The sequence below is a fragment of the Dendrobates tinctorius genome, unplaced genomic scaffold (assembly GCF_039654945.1).
Source record: "Dendrobates tinctorius isolate UK_male_01 unplaced genomic scaffold, ASM3965494v1 ptg000003l, whole genome shotgun sequence".
In the NCBI taxonomy this organism is placed as follows: Eukaryota; Metazoa; Chordata; class Amphibia; order Anura; family Dendrobatidae; genus Dendrobates; species Dendrobates tinctorius.
Window position 1 is genome coordinate 4,878,880 of NW_027361671.1, and position 14,850 is coordinate 4,893,729.

The following is a 14,850-nucleotide window of genomic DNA, read 5'->3' on the forward strand; positions in this document are numbered from 1 at the left end:
TTTTGGCTCTGGAAATGCTGCCTTTCTGCCTGGTGGATACAGACAGTTTCCAAAAGTTGATGGCCGTTAAAGTCCAGAGTACCAGTTGCCCAGTCGCTATTACTTTTTTAAGAAAGCTGTGCCTGTGCTACACCAGCATGTCACAAACAACATGACCCGTTCCCTGACAAAATCTATGTCTGCCAGGGTGCATTTCACAACTGACACCTGGACGAGCATACATGGTCAGATGTGTTACATCTCGCTGACTGGGCACTGGGTGACTCTAGTAGCTGTGGGGGCAGGTGGTAAAGGGGCTGCTCCAAAAGTCTTGGAATCCCCAAAGCTTGCAGGGCAAAACTCTATATCTAACACTTCCTCCACTGATTCTGGCTCTTCCACCTCCTCAAAAACCTCCACCTGCACCCTCAACCTCTCCCTTAATGAGAAACACATTTCAACAGCGCAGAGAAAATCACTCTCCTCTGTACTGCATAGCCAGGGGTCACTGCAATCAGGCAGTGTTTAAATTAATATGCCTTGGAGATCACAGTCACACAACTCAAGAGTTGACAGCTATCCAGGCTGAGTTACATTAATGCCTGTCTCCACTGAACCTGGAGCCATGGAAGGCCACTTGTGATAAAGATGAGAACTTGGTGGTGGCCCTACGCTGGGACAACCTCACACAAGTGTCTTGCATGGCTCACGCCCTCAACCTGGTGGGGCAGCAGTTTGTCTGCCACTATCATGACCTGGATATGCTGCTGCAGGAAGCATGTTCGCTGCGTGCTCTCTTTCGCCAATCGCACCCCACAGATTACCGATTTGCATCATTGCATCGCTACAGAGGTCTATCTCCTTATCGGTTAACTGTTTTATATGTGATGTGCCGACACGGTGGAATTCCACTCTGCACATGTTGCAGCGACTGTGACAACATCGACAAGCCTTCGTGGAGTATGTCATTTTGCATAGTCTGGGCAAGCGCAGTACAGATATGGTGCAAATCATGCTTGCGGAGTGGGCACCGATGAAGGATCTCTGCACCCTTGTGCACAGTTTTGAAATGGCTACTAAGATGGTTAGCACTGATGATGATGTTATCAGCATCACTATTCTGGTCATCTACATGCTGGAGCACAGTTTGAATAGTCTTCAGGAGGAGGTGGTGGACCCAGAGGAAGAGGTGTGAGCAGATTAAGATGCAAAAGGGATAACAATATCTCTAAGTTCCAGACTGTCATTGCACAGAAGAGTTCCATGGGAGGGTGTATTACAGTGATTGAGGAGGGCTCATGGTACCAGACAAATTGTTAGTGAAGGTGCAGGAGCTGAGGAACAAATGGAGGGAGATGAGGAGGAACAGGTGATGGGCACGCAACAGTTAGGAGATGAAGAAGATAATGATCCCCTCTCAGTTGTCCATGGTGGGCTGGAATATCAGAGGAAGTAAGTTTGAGTCTTACCCCGCCACCAACACACCATAGACTTGGACCTCATGTAAGCGCCTGACACATGAGTGCCTTTTTCTTCACTATCTGCAACATAATATCTGTATTGTTAGGACTGAAAATACTGCTTACTACTGGGTTGCCACTCTGTTAGAACCACGGTACTAGAGTAAATTTTGCCAGATGCTTCCCCCCTGGAAAAGGAAGTCATGGATCTCCAATAACTTATGCACCCCAGTCGCAGACTGGGCAGAATGGGCGATGATGTAGTTTTGAGTGTCATGCATTGATCTTGCGTCATTGCACTCTGTGACAGCTTTGTCATGGCTTTTTTGTCTGCTGTTGCTACTGCTGCTGATGTTACAAACAATTTTTTGAAATATGGAGACTTCAAGCTGGGTCTCCATCTGGTGGGTCTCCTGATGTGGAAGGTGTGCCAGAGGCTCATTATACTGTTTTTATGGTATGGAATTTGATGCCATTTTAGTAGTGTGTGACAATAAATTTTGGAAATGTGGAGACTCCAAGTTGGGTATAAGCTGTTTTTTGGTATGCACCTGTTCAGACTAGGATGTGCCGTCAGTTTATTCTGTCATTTGTATGTTAGCTTTCTGACTGAGCACTCCGCCCTTCATCAAGCTGTGATTTTAATTACATCCAATCACTTTTTGGTTCCGATCTTCCTATAAATATAGGCTTTATCTTGTTATTAGCCAGTAGTTCACATGAGGCAGTTAGAATAGGGACTCGTTCAATGAGATCACCTTGACGTTGGTGAATGGGCTCACATCTTTTGGCTAAATTTTGTGCTAAGTATCTCATATGTTTTTTCTAAATTCCAAAAGCCATTATGCTATTCACATTTCATATATTTCATATTTGATATGCCTTAATGCAATTGAGTGCAACCATTTCCTTATTTTGATATGTAAGCTGTTTTTTGGTATGCATCTATTCAGACTAGGATGTGCCGTCAGTTTTTTCTGTCATTTGTTGCCTGAATTTGTCAGACCTCTCAGGACACCAAGCCTATACCTGGCACTCAGATGAGTGTCCACCTGTTACCGATCAATGTTTCGGCTAGAAATGCTGGTGTAAGCCCTGTCTCATGCATCCATGCCGCGCAATTATACTATTTTCACTCTGGGTCAATTGATTCCACTTTTTTTCTGGTGTCTGTCCCTAATTTGAACTGTTTGGGAATCTTTTTGTTTCCCCTCTAATGTGTTGTATATATGTTTGGTTTTGCGTCCCACTGAATTCAAGATGGTTTGGGTACATTCGACAAACCATTCAGCTAATATAGGGATGTTTGCTGAACAGTACCAAACATTGAAAGGTTCACTCATCTCTTTTCAAATAATTTTATTGGTTTTCAGTCATTAAACAGGGTAAGGGAAGGAAGGTAGGAAGGGAGGAAAGGGAATGGGAAGTAAAGAACCTTGTACAGGTACGGAAAAAATTTAAAACTAGAGAACCCACAAATAGGCATTAAATAGCATATAGCAAATAACAAAAAAGGAAAAGAAAATCGACAATCCTTATTATGGGCTAACATTCTTGGAAGGAGATACGACATCCCGGTACGAAAACGGCCATGTTTAGGCCTCAAAATATAATACCTCTTAATAGGTGTATTTGATATGGAATTTGTTGTTCCAAGTCTTCCATTTTTTTGTATATTTGTGGATGTGATTGTTGTTAATCGCAAATCTGAGTTCTAAATCACTATGTTGGTCTATTTTATCGAGTATGTCCGAAAACTTAGGAACCTCGACTTTCTTCCACCATTGTGCTAACATGGTCTTAGTCACTAAGAGGATGTGGATGATAATATGTCTTACCGAATCATCAAATTGTTCCATGTCTAATGAAAGAAGTGCTCTTTCAGGCGTAATTGTGAAGTTCTTAGCAATGAGGTTAATGTGCTGTGTGACCTGGAACCAGAGGTTTTTGATCTTTGAACAACCCCAAAATATATGGTAGAGGTTCCCTTGATGTCCACAGCCTCTCCAGCACAAGGAAGATAATTCTGTGTTAAAATGTGATAACCTTGTCGGGGTATAGTACCACCTATTTAACAGTTTAAAATAACCCTCGTGAAGACCATTGATATGTTGGAATTGTAAGTGAATTTGATGGCATCGTTCCAATTCTCGAGACGGATATCAGCACCTAAATCGGACTCTCACCTCTTCATGTATATGTTTTTGGAACAGATGGAGAGAGATGAGTCTAAGCTAATATAGAAGAATACTAAATTTTCTTTATTAATAAAAAAGTTGACATGTACAGACATTGGTACTAGCAACATTAAATAACAGACATGAGCAGAACAAAGTAGAGATGGGTCGAGGATCAATCCTCAATATAGTGACCTATACATCCTAGAACGTAACAAATACCCTACCTAAGGTAGAAACACATATAGGACGGGAAATATGTCAATAGAATATATCAGTTGTCTGTATGCAGGAAAAATAAAGTATAAAGAGTATAAATCACCCTAGTCATAAACCGCATATTCAGAACAGACCTGATAGAAGAAGAGTAACTAGATGCCAAAGTACAATTGATTACCCGTCATAATGTGGTTCCCAGGGGCAGGGAAAAAGACCCCAACGCACGTTTCGGTGTAGATGTCCTTCTTCAGGGAGCATGGCTTTAATGAACCCACATTCCCATTTAAATACCCACTACATATGCTATTTAGCCAATCAGCGCATAGATAGCAAATGACGCTGCTGTGTCATCATAGGTAGACATCTCACATATCTATGTTGGCCAATGAAATTAAGTAAACATCGGCATGTCCTCCAATAATGTACTAAAACGTCATTAGCCATTTCCCGGGAGGTCAGGAAGCGGAGGAACAATACCTCCTATTGCCAGCTTAGTGCCGCAACGTCACTTCCGCCCACAATGGGGCGGGAGGACGTCATTACCATCCGGGAAAGCGGGTCATATGCGGCGACTGGCGCCTATTAAAAACCAGGGAGGCGATAAACTCCTGTTGCCAGCTTAATGTCATAACGTCACTTCCGCCCATGAAGGGGCGGAAGGACGCAGTGTTAGAAAGGGGAATAAAGTGTCCTCCAATGGCAGACCGACGCGTCACTACCGCCCGGGGAAACCAAGTCACGTGGGACGGCCGGCGCCTGGCCGTAACCAGGCAACATGGCAACAAACACGGGTAGCAAGTGCGCGCTGGAAATGCCCTTTTATGGTTTATGACTAGGGTGATTTATACTCTTTATACTTTATTTTTCCTGCATACAGACAACTGATATATTCTATTGACATATTTCCCGTCCTATATGTGTTTCTACCTTAGGTAGGGTATTTGTTACGTTCTAGGATGTATAGGTCACTATATTGAGGATTGATCCTCGACCCATCTCTACTTTGTTCTGCTCATGTCTGTTATTTAATGTTGCTAGTACCAATGTCTGTACATGTCAACTTTTTTATTAATAAAGAAAATTTAGTATTCTTCTATATTAGCTTAGACTCATCTTTTGCAGAAGGAAGTAAAAGAAAAGCTTTCGCGTGGAACCTCTATTACTAGCATCTCTCTCCAAGCCATACCAAGCCGGATGTGTCATGTTTTCCATAAACCAGTGCCAGCTCTGTTTAACAAGTGAGGCCTGATAATAAGCGTATATGTTGGGCAGTCCTGCGCCCCCATGTTTTTTATTTTTATAAAGTAAGTCTGCAGATATTCTTGCTTTCTTACCTTTCCAAATAAATAGTCGGATGAGCTCTTGAATTTTATCAATGGATTGGCGTGGAAAGCTAACTGGCAAAGTCCTAAATATGTATAAAATTTTGGGAAGGATAAAGGCTTTGACTGCCAGTATCTTCCCAAAAATTGAAGTCTCTAACTGAGCCAAAAAGGATAGATTGCCTGTAATAGTCTTTATAATGCTGTCTAAATTGGCCCTAACTGTGGCTTGGATTGATCCTGCTATTCTAATCCCTAGATAGACAATCTCTTTTTCCTCCCAAATGAACTGGGTTTGAGTCTTTATTTCGTTAATTTCGGATTGTTTCATGTTTAGAGTTATAAATTTGGATTTGTGTGGGTTTATCTTAAAATAGGATGCTCTAGAGAATTTTTCTAGTTCATCTGAAAGGGCTTTAATGGAATGTGCAGGATCAAGAAGTGTGAGGAAGAGATCATCTGCGAATAACCCGATTTTAAAATTTCGTGATGGCATTTCAAAGCCTTTAATATCATTGTTTAATCTAATTTTTTCGCTAGGGGCTCTATGGCAAGCAAAAATAGAAGGGGAGACAGGGGGCACCCCTGTCTTGTGCCATTAGTAATGTCGAACGAGTCAGAAAGGAAGTTGTTTGCATAGATCCTGGCACTAGGACCCGAGTATAGGGTAAAGACTGTTGATAGAAACTTCTCGTCAAAGCCAAATCTAGCGAGAGTTGTTTTTAAATATAGCCAGTTTAGTCTATCGAACGCCTTCTCGGTGTCCAGTGCCAGAAAAGCTGTTTTGGTTCTCGAATTGTTAGCTAAATTTATCAGGTTCAACACCCTTCTAGTCCCATCTAAGGCCTGGCGGCCCTCTGTGAACCCTATTTGATCATCCACCAACAGACGTGGAAGGATGTTTTTTAGTCGGTTTGCGATGATCTTTGAATAGATTTTAATATCGCTGTTTATGAGCGAGATTGGCATATAGTTCTGTATCCTCTTGGGGTCTCCCCCCTCCTTTGGAATCATGACAATTGTTGCCTCTAACATCTCCTTTGGGAAGGAACCCCGAGAGGATGCCAGACCAAAGACGGAAGCCAACTGTGGAGCCAGAATTTTTGAAAAGGATTTATAGTATTCCCCAGAGAAGCCATCCGGCCCTGGTGATTTTTGGGACTGCAGTTTCTTGATAACTTCAACTATTTCACTCTCTGTAAAAGGGCTATTGACATAATTCAAGTCCAGCTCATCAACTCTTGGTAAATCGATACTCTGTAGAAAAGAATCCACAAAATTCGAGTTAACCACCGGTGTTTGGGGGTCATCTTTCAGGTTATAAAGATTTTTAAAGAAATCTGCAAACGAGTTGACCATGTCCCTAGGGTGAATTTTGGGATCACCAGAGGGAGCTACAATCTTAATTATCCTTTTTTTGATTCTTTCTCTTTTTAATTTCCTCATCATAAACTTGGTAGGCTTGTTGAGAGATGTATACGATTTATACCTAGATGCTTTGATGGCTGCATCGTATTCCTGGTAGATTTCAGATCTCAGACTCTGTCTGAGTCTCAAAATCTCAGCCTGGATGGTTTGGGAAGGAACTTTCAAGTTGGTTTGTTTTTTTTCTAGATCATTAATTTGAGCCTGTAGGTTTGTAATTTTTTCCCTATTTCTCTTCTTATGTTTAGAGAGGATCTGCATAAGGCATCCCCTCAGGACCGCCTTATGGGCATTCCAGACCGTGAACTGATTTACTTCACCAGATACATTTTCCTTGAAGTAGTTTAAGAGAACGTTTTCTATCTCTTGCTTGTACTCTGGTATATAACAAGGCTGGGTTAAGTCTCCAGCGGAATGGCTTGTCAGAGGGAGGACCGACGAGGAACTCAGCGAGAACCGGGCTATGATCCGAGATGGTCTTTTGCATGAACTGTATATCTTTAATTTTGGTTAAAGTAAATATATTAGTAAGTAGTAGATCGATTCTAGATGCTGTCTTATGTACATCTGAAAAGTGAGAATACTCACGAGACGATGTGTTCAAGCAACGAAAAGCATCATAAAGCTCATTTTGAATTAACCAGTTTTTCAAAGCTGGAACCTTGTGGCGAACTAATGAGGATGAATCCATGCTACTATCTGGGACAATATTAAAATCGCCTAGTAAGATCAGATCACCTGTTTTGACTTTGTCTATTTTTTTGATTAGCTTGTTCAAGAAACGAATGTGTCCCTTGTTAGGTGCGTATACATTCACTATTGTGCATGGCCTTTCATGGAGTAAGCATATGAGTATATGAAACCTGCCCAAGGAGTCTGGTATTTCTTTGATGAGCTGAAAAGGAACGGTGCCACCTACCAGTGTAATGACCCCAGCCTTTTTCTTTGTGGACAGAGGTTCACTCATCTCTAACTATAAGCAGGAGGTAGAGTAGAAAGTGAAATTCTGTGGATGACAAAACTTAGAGGATGGGACTATGACTGACACAATTATCACTGGCATAATAATTACATGGGGCTGAAACATATTAAAAAAAATTAAAGCAATTAATTTGTTTTATCAAAGAATCATAGAATCGCAGAGTTGGAAGGGACGTCCTGGGCCATCTGGTCCAACCCCCTGCTCAAAGCAGGATTCGCTAAATCATCCCAGTCAGATGTCTGTCCAGCCTCTCTTTGAAGACTTCCATAGAAGGAGAACTCACCACTTCTCGTGGCAGCCTGTTCCAATCATTGATCACTCTAACTGTCAAAAAGTTTTTTCTAATATCTATTCTGTGTCTCCTCCCATTCAGTTTCATCCCATTGCTTCTAGTCTTTCCTTGTGAAAATGAGAATAAAGATGATCCTTCTGCAATGTGACAGCCCTTTAGATATTTGTAGACAGCTATTAAGTCTCCTCTCAGTCTTCTCTTTTGCAAACTAAACATTCTCAAATCCTGCAACCTTTCCTCATAAGACAGGGTTTGCAGACCGGTCACCATTCAGGTCGCTCTTTTCTGAACTTGCTCCAGTTTGTTGATGTCTTTTTTAAAATGTGGTGCCCAAAACTGGACACAATATTCCAGATGAGGTCTGACCAAAGAGGAGTAGAGGGAAATAATGACTTCACGTGATCTAGACTGTATGCTTCTGTTACTACATCCTAGAATTGCATTTGCCTTTTTTGCTGCTGCATCACACTGTTGACTCATATTCAGTCTGTGATCTATTAGTATACCCAAGTCTTTTTCACATGTGCTGTTGCTTAGCCCTATTCCTCCCATTCTGTATATGCTTTTTTCATTTTTATTGCCCAGATGTAGTACTTTGCATTTTTCCCTGCTAAAAACCATTCTGTTAGTTGCTGCCCACTGCTCCATTTTTTTATTAATATCAGTTTACCCTCAATTCCTTCATCTATATCGTTGATAAAGGTGTTGAACAATACAGGGCCCAGGACAGAGCCCTGTGGTACCCCACTTGAGACATTCTTCCAACTGGATGTGCAGCCATTTACGACCACTCTTTGGGTCCGATCACTAAGCCAGTTATGAATCCACCTAACAGTTGCCTTGTCCATTCCATACTTAGTCATTTTTTCAATAAGGATTGTATGAGATACTTTGTCAAATGCTTTGCTGAAGTCAAGATATACTATATCTACAGCATTTCCCTGATCCACCCAATCAGTGATTCCATCATAGAAGGAAATTAAGTTAGTCTGACATGACTTATTAGTTACAAACCCATGCTGACTCTGTTTAATCACTTCATTCTTATCCAGGTACTGACATACATGTTGTTTAATAATTTGTTCAAAGATCTTTCCTGGTATAGAAGTCAGACTCACCGGCCTATAGTTGCCTGGGTCCACCTTCTTCCCCTTTTTGAAGATAGGAACAACATTTGCTCTTCTCCAGTCTTCTGGGACTTCTCCTGTTCTCCAAGAATTTTCAAAGATTATGGAGAGGGGTTCAAAAATTTCTTCTGCTATCTCCTTCAGTACTCTGGGATGTAATTCATCTGGACCTGGAGACTTGAATTCATTTAGGTTAGCTAAGTGTTTCCTCACTATTCTTCTGTTTATAGATATCCTGGATTCTTCTATTCCCTTAATAGGACAGTGAAGAACAGTTGATGCTACATTTCTTTTCTGAGAGAAAACAGATGCAAAATAGGAATTTAAAAGTTTGGCCTTCTCAACATCCTGTCTTACCATTTCATCATTTTCATCCTGTAAAAATCCTATAGCATCTTTGACTTTTCTTTTACTTTTGACATATCCCCAAAATCCTTTATTATTGCTTTTGACATCTCTTGCAAGCCTCAATTCATTGTCAGCTTTAATAATCTGATTTGTGCCCTGCAGGTTCTGCCGACAGCATTATATTCTTCTTTAGATATGCATCCCTCTTTCCATTTTATAAACATTTTTTTCTTCCTTTTTAGCATGTGCTTAAGTGCTGTGTTCATCCATCCTGGTTTCCTTAAATGCTTCCTATTCTTCCCTCTTTTCGGAATTGTTAACAATTGTGCTTTGAGAATTTCATTTTTCAAGATTTCCCATCCTTCCTGGACATTTTTGTCTTTAAGGATATCCAGCCATTGGATCCCTCCAATTCTCTTTCTGAATCCCTTAAAATCTGCCTTTCTGAAATCTAAGCTTGACGTCTAAGTCTTCACAGGTCTTCCTCCTCTAGTTATCCAAAATTCTAAAATAGCATGGTTGCTACCTCCTAGGGTCCCAGCCACTTTTACCTCCTCAACCATTTCCTCCCTGTTCATACGGATTAGATCCAAGGTAGCAGTTCCCCTTGTTTTCTCCCCTACCTTTTGGAAGATAAAGTTGTCAGCAAGAGAGGATAAGAATTTCCTTGACCTGTTAGTTTTGCCTGAGAGAGATTCCCAACAAATGTCTGGATAGTTGAAATCTCCCATGACAACTATGTCATATTTGGAGAACTCAGCCATTTGATGCATAAAGAGTTCATCCATATCTTAAGCTTGCACAGGTGGCCTGTAGTAAATGCCTACAATGGTGTCCTTTCCATTGTTCTGTCCTTGTATTCTTACCCAAAAAGTTTACACAGAACTCCCAGTCTCTGAAGCTTCAATCTCTGTGCAGATATACGCGTTTCTAACATACAATGCGACACCTCCTCCTCGTTTATCAAGTCTGTTTCTTGCAAATAAGATGAATCCTTCTAGTCTTGTATTCCAAACATGTGTATTGTCCCACCAAGTTTCAGTGATTCCAATGACATCATATTTCTTTTCCTGTGTTAGTAGTTCCAGTTGTCCTTGTTTGTTGCCCATGCTTTGTGCATTAGTATAGAAACACTTTAGTTTGTGATTAGTTTCTCTTTCTCTTTTATTTTTATTATTTAGATTCTTTTGTCTTTGTTCTTCCTTTCCACTTTGTTCACTCATGTATACTTTATTATTTCAATTTGGCTAAAGGGGTTGCAGGGTGTAAAATGAAAAGCCTGCAATCACTGTGTGCAGCTGCAGACTGACTTTTGAATACCCCCAGCAGATGCACTGTGCGCCGCAAGGATTCTCCGGTTTCTGAGCCTTGAAAGGCAGTGATGTATGCAATATGCATAATCCCAGGATAAAGCCATCTAGTGGGTGCGGCCTCGCTTCATACATGTGTATTGAGCTAGACCATGCCAACTGGAATGCCATGCCCCCTGGACGACCTCGCACTTGCTTCATACACTTTTATATTGCATGCATAACCACCTTTCCCTACTCAGAAACCGGCATGTCCTTGAAGTCACAGAGTGACTGCAGACTTTTAATTTTAGGCCGGACAACCCCTTTAATTCCAGAATCCATAATAGGGGACATAATGCTGTACTGCTATAGCTTTCTTTTTTTTCTGTTACCTTCATTTTTGAAGAAAAAGAAAGATAAACATGAATCTAGATATACTCATAAAGCAAATCACAAGTCACCTCATTAACCACCAGATTGTTGTCAAGAGTGAATGGTTATAAAAGACTGAGCAATGTCAGCTGCAGCTTATAAATGGAAAATAATATGTTACCAGACCTATACAGGAGGCTTGTTGAGACTGTCAGAGCAAAGAACTGTATTTAAAAACAGGTTGCTGTACCCCTACATACTAAATATCTGGTATATTACTTTTTAATTACTCATCACTACATGCTTAATTAGATAAATGAAGATATTTAGTAGAAAATATTATGCTTACAGTAATACAGGAGTGCACAATATTTTTTGATCTAAGGGCCACATTGCCATACTGAACCAATACCATGGGCCACAAAGCAATTTAAAGGGGTATGTACATGGATACATTACCGGAATCATCATCAGTACATTAATACATCACTAGAACCAAGTTCTGAGTGTTTTGAATAGGACTTGGAGCTTTTCTGCTCCAAAAAAATCAGTGACAACATATACTAACCGAAACAACTGAGTTTTGGGAGTAGAACCTTGCCAAATCCTCCTATCAACTCAAACCTCTAAGTCTTGAGGATTTCTAAATTTTATATGTGTACAAGATCAAACCCACCATCAGCACATGAATGCAGCACCAGCGCCACATCAGTAAATTAATGTAGCACCAGAACCACTGTCAGTTCATGAATACAGCATCAGAACCACTATTAGTATATGAATACAGCACTAGAACTACAATCAACACATGAGTGCACTGCCAAAACAATCATCAGTACATGAATGGAACATTAGAACTTCCATCAGTACATGAATGCAGCACTAGTTCCACTGTCAATACACGAAAGCAGCACTAGAAGCATCTCTTCAGTACATGAATGCAGCACTAGAACCACCATCAATACGTGAATGCCGCATCAGAATGACCATAAGTAGATGATTGCCCCCTGAGGAAGCCAAACAGGCGAAACGTGCATCGGGGCACGTTCCTGGAACTGAGATACTCACCCAGATGGGTAAGCACTAAGCGGTACTTTAACTTGCACTGTCACTTTATGTATTGGCGGACACCTTTTTGACATATAGATCTGTCCTTGGGACGTCTACTTTATGCTAGCCCACCACTTATAATCCCCTTATAGATCTTCTACCCCTTAATGGACTCCTACTTGTGATACATGTGGTATCTCAATAGACAAATTATTTGAATATATTTGCGGGTAGAGGCTCTCTTTCTTTTTTGGTAACAGTTTACCTTTTTAATGTGGCTCGCTCGATTGTTCCACTCTTTTCCCTTGGATGGTTCTTTTCCATATATGGACGGTGCATACTATTATGTCTATGTTGTGAGTGGTTCCTGGGAGTTTTTGTTTTTTCCTTATGCCAACCACTGCATCTATTATTACTACGATTATTGTGTTTTTATGTGATGATCAATAAAAGATATATTTTAGCGTAATTTTGCGTTTTGGTTTATGTAGGGCTGGATGCTCTGTAAGTGTGTAAATTCTGATTATGTTTGGAGTTGCCCATCCCCCTGGGGGAATATGGAGTTGTTCTATTACCCATTGTGTCGGCTATATTAAACTTAAGTACATGAATGTAGCATTAGAACCATCATGTGTACATGTATGCAGCACCAATCTTAGTACAGAAATAAATTGTAGTGTCAGGTCAGCTCCATATTCAATGGTATTGCATGAACCTGCAACAACCAGTATGTCCTTAACAATGATAAGGAGATAATGGGAGCTGATGTTAATAGAAATCATCAGACTGCGAACCATACAAGAATCACAGAACTGATGGGATGCTGTCATTTTCACTTATAGGTGAAATCTTCTCTGATTGGAGTCGTTCATATCCCTTTTGTCTCCATGTAGCACCGATGATGAGATTTCAAGGCCAGAACTCGTCTCTCCAGCCTTCCCTCTTCTCTGCCTTCAGCAGTATTTCCCAACATGGGGCCCTAAAAAATAAAAATATCATTATACAGCCCCATAAATAAAAATATCTCCCATGCTATGTCACTGAGGAAATTATTGCCCCTTACTGTGCTTTCTGCATAAAATATCCCCCCACACAGTCCTTCTTCATAATATCCCCAACACTGCCTCTCTATATAATATCCCTCCAGACTGCTCTTAACCATGATATCCTCCCACACTGCTCCCCTTTATTATATTCCCCCACAGTATCCCTCTCCATAAAATACCCCTCACTAAATATACCCTTCACTGCCCTTCTCCATAATATCCACCACACTACCCCTCGTTATAATATCCCCACACTGTCCCTTTCTATATCTCCCCACATTGCTCCATTCCATAATATCCCCCACTGCCCCTCTCAATAATATTCCCTCAACACTGCCTCTCTTTATAATATTCCCCCACACTGCCCCTCTACATAATATTCTCCCCACACTGCTACTCTCCAAAATATCCCCCCAAACTGTTCCATAATACATCTCCCACACTGCCCCTTTCCATATATCCCCTACTTCCTCTCTGCAAAATTCCCCCCACCTCACTATTCCACCTTTCACAATCTCCCCCATTGCCTCATAATGTACCACTCCTGTAGCCCAGTGGAGTATAATCAATTTTTCTAAAGTTGAATACTAAAATTTAGTTTTTAAAAACTTTTCGAAAGTAACGTTTTGCTTTAAAAAGGTACAAAATTCATCATTCAAACGTCATGTGTCAATTTCACAAATTTGCTGCAAAGTCCAGCAGCAAAAGCAGAAAGCAAGTCTGGAAGGAGAATTAAAAAAGCCACAATTGATGAATTTTGGACTACTTTTTACTATCAAGCTTATTGTGGTGATTAGACATTAGACTTGTCAAACCATATATAAAAAATTAAGGATGGATTCTCCAGAAATATTGGATTTTAGTACAAATCATAGTGAAACAGAAAACATATTGTTTAAATTCATCTCTCATCAGCAGTAGGTTACACTACACAGCTGTACTCATTTACTTCTACGCATGGGGTGGCTGAGTATGGGAACCAGCTGAGATCTACTTTTTTACCTTATGTAACCATAAGTGACATTTCCCATGCAATGCAAACGTCTGCATTTTCCTATGAGGCAAAGCCAGCTTTTTTACTAAGCATCAAGGAATGTAATAAATTGCCTCATTTTAACCCATGTTGTGCCATGTCTTGGCTCAAAATAATTGGAATATGATGTATATAAATTATGTATTGAAATACACTTGTGTGAAAAAGTGTTTGCCCCTTCCTGACTTCCTATTCTTTTGCATTTTTGTCACACTTAAATGTTTCAGATCACCAAACAAATTTAAATATGAAACAAAGATAACACAAGTAAACATAATATGCAGTTTTTAAATGAAGGGCTTTAATATTAACCCCTTAGTGACAGAGCCAATTTGGTACTTAATGACAAAGCCAATTTTTACCTTTCTGACCACTGTCACTTTATGAGGTCATAGATCTGGAACGCTTCAACGGATCCCACTGATTCTGAGAATGTTTTTTAGTGACAAATTGTACTTCATGTTAGTGGTAAAATTTCTTCATTATAAATTGCATTTATGAAAAACAGACATTTGGCAAAAATTTAGAAAATTTTGCAATTTTCAAGCTTTTAATTTTGTGCCCTTAAGTCAGAGAGTCATATTGCACAAAATAGTTAATAAATAACATTTCCCACATATCTACTTTACAACAGCACAATTTTGGAAACATAATTTTTTTGTTAGGACCTTATAAGGGTTAAAAGTTGAACAACTATTTCTAATTTTTCCAACAAAATTTGCAAAA